Here is a 2,744-nt window from a genome sequence, read left to right as displayed (position 1 = left end):
GTTTGTGTGTGTGTGTGTAGGCCCATATGTGTGTGATTGCTTACTTTTCTAAATTTTATTTCTAAATTTTTTTCAATAAAGAAAACCATGAAGTCCAACCAAAAAGCAAGGTTCTTTCATATCGCATTGGCCAATTGGTCAAATTTGGTCAAAATGGCATCACCAGCGGCCAAAAGAACTAAAAGTTCAACAAAAACAAGGTACATTAATATTCAGGAATGTTTAAAATCTTGCATAAACTGTTCAGTTATTGTGTATGTATGTGTGTGTGTGTGTGTGTGTGCGTGTTTGTGTGGGAGCGTGCGTATTTGTGTGTGTGTGTGTGCGTGTGAGTAAAACAACAAACACACGTACATACACATACATATATATACAAATACTTGCACATTTCTTGTCAAACATATCTGACGATTGTAAGATCTCTTTCCCTTTTTAAGGAAGTTTGGTTATGTATGAAACTTATTGTTAATTCGTTTATAATTTTGCATCTGGATTAAATATGCATACATTAATACACGCTCACACACATGGATATGTATACGTCTATATATATGTATGTATACGTGTGTATGTGTTATTATATATATATATATATATATATGTATATATATATATATATATATGCATATATGTATGTTTGCGCGTGCGTGTGTGTCTATGTGTGAATGTAGATATATATGTATGCATGTATGTGCATTTGAATGTAAATACTTTCTCTTATCTATGATAAATTTCTCAAATCATTTTCTTCTTGTTTTATAATGTATTCATGCATGCATATTATTTGAAAAGGAGGCGGGGGGAATTTCTGGAACGGTTCTGAAGATTCAGCAGTTGGAATGAATCACACCACGGATTTTTTCACTTCATTGTCCATTTTTTTTCATTTCATTTTTCATTCCATTTTTTCATTTCATTTTTCATTTAATTTTTTTCATTTCCATTTTTCCATTTTTTTCATTCCATTTTTTTCATTTTGATTTCATTCCATTTTTTTTTTCATTTCATTCTTCCTTTTGTTAATGAAACATGTTACTATAAGTGAAGATGCATCGTCAACTGCTGAAGTTGTTAATATAAAGGTCATTGAGTCGTGAGTTCGATTCAGGAAGCAGACACCGTGTTATATTCTTGTGCAACGCACTTCATTTCCCATTTCTCGAGCGCAATGGCTACTTGTAGCTCTTGGAGGTTAACTCTATAACGGTGTGGCATCCTACTGAAGCAAGAATATTTCTTTTATTTTCAAACTTAAATCCTTGAAAATCAGAACCATTGGCCCCTTGGACCTGGGAGATCAAAGCAATCATTTTCTATTATGTTAACATATTACATGCACACTCAAGGAGGCAAACTGGCAGAAATCGTTACCGCTCCGAATAAAATGCTTAACGGGGTCGGCTCCGCCTTTCATCCTTTCTGGGTCGATAAAAATAAGTACCAATTGAGTACTGGGGTCGATGTAATCGACTACCCCACTCCCTTGAAATAACCGAAATATGAAACCAATACTGAATATACTTTAAGGCGGTGAGCTGGCAGAATGGTTAGCGCGCCGGGTGAAAAGCTTAGAGGCATTTCGTTGTTCTGAGTTCAGATCTCACCGAGGTCGACTCTGCTTTTCATCCTTTTAGGTTCGATAAAATATGTACCAGTTGAATACTGGGGAAGATGTAATCGATTATCCCGGCTCTTGAAATTACTGGCCTTGTGCTAAAATTTGAAGCCAATATATTATATGCAGAATCCAAAGTGTTGTAATTCAATTAACAATTAATTAGTGCCGCTAGTAATGATTAATTAGTGTCGCTAGGTTTATTTCTTCGAGGTGGGTGGTGGAAATGATGACTTGAATAAAGAAAGAAAAAGGTAACATCCGACACCAAGGCAGGCCCCTGGCCTTTCACTTCAGAAGTTCCCTTCCTTTTGCTCATTCAAGCAGGTCCTCCATCGATCGATCACTGAAGTAGTCAGACCGGTCACAACTTCACCTTATATATTCTTACCAACTGACTGGACAAGGGCAACGTGAAATGAAGTGTTTTGCTCAAGAACACAACACGTCGCTTGGTCCAGGAATCGAAACAGTAATCTTACGATCATGTGTACAACACTTTAACCACGAAGCCATATCCCTCCACATGACATAAATAGCGAGAAATAACTCCCACTGAGAATCGAAACTACATTGCTAAATCCATTGCAGTCTTTTCCACGGGGCCACCAACCTTTCACGCAATAACTTTCTATTTACATCCCTTCTAATTAAAGCATCGGAATGCATGTTTTAATTAAATCTATGCTATTCATTAAATTAATAACGATTTGTTACTAATGGAATGAGTGGAACTAGATTTATTAATTTGATGAACAGATCTGGTCAAATTGTATTAAGGGGAAACGAAGGAAATACGCACACACACACACACACACACACACACACACACACACATATATATGTACATATATTATTTTATTCTTTTACTTGTTTTAGTCATTTGACTGTGGCCATGCTGGAGTACCACCTTTTAGTCGAACAAATCGACCTCAGGACTTATCCTTTATAAACTTAGTAATTATTCCACCCCACTTTTGTAGAACCGCTAAGTTACGGAGACATAAACACACCAACGTCGGGTGACGTAAACATACTAACTGCGATGGTGGGGGAGGGACAAACAGACACACATACAAATACACACACACATATATATATGTATATATATATATATATATATATATAT

Source organism: Octopus bimaculoides, chromosome 21 (assembly GCF_001194135.2).
Source record: "Octopus bimaculoides isolate UCB-OBI-ISO-001 chromosome 21, ASM119413v2, whole genome shotgun sequence".
Classification (NCBI taxonomy): domain Eukaryota; kingdom Metazoa; phylum Mollusca; class Cephalopoda; order Octopoda; family Octopodidae; genus Octopus; species Octopus bimaculoides.
This window is presented reverse-complemented; position numbering follows the sequence as displayed.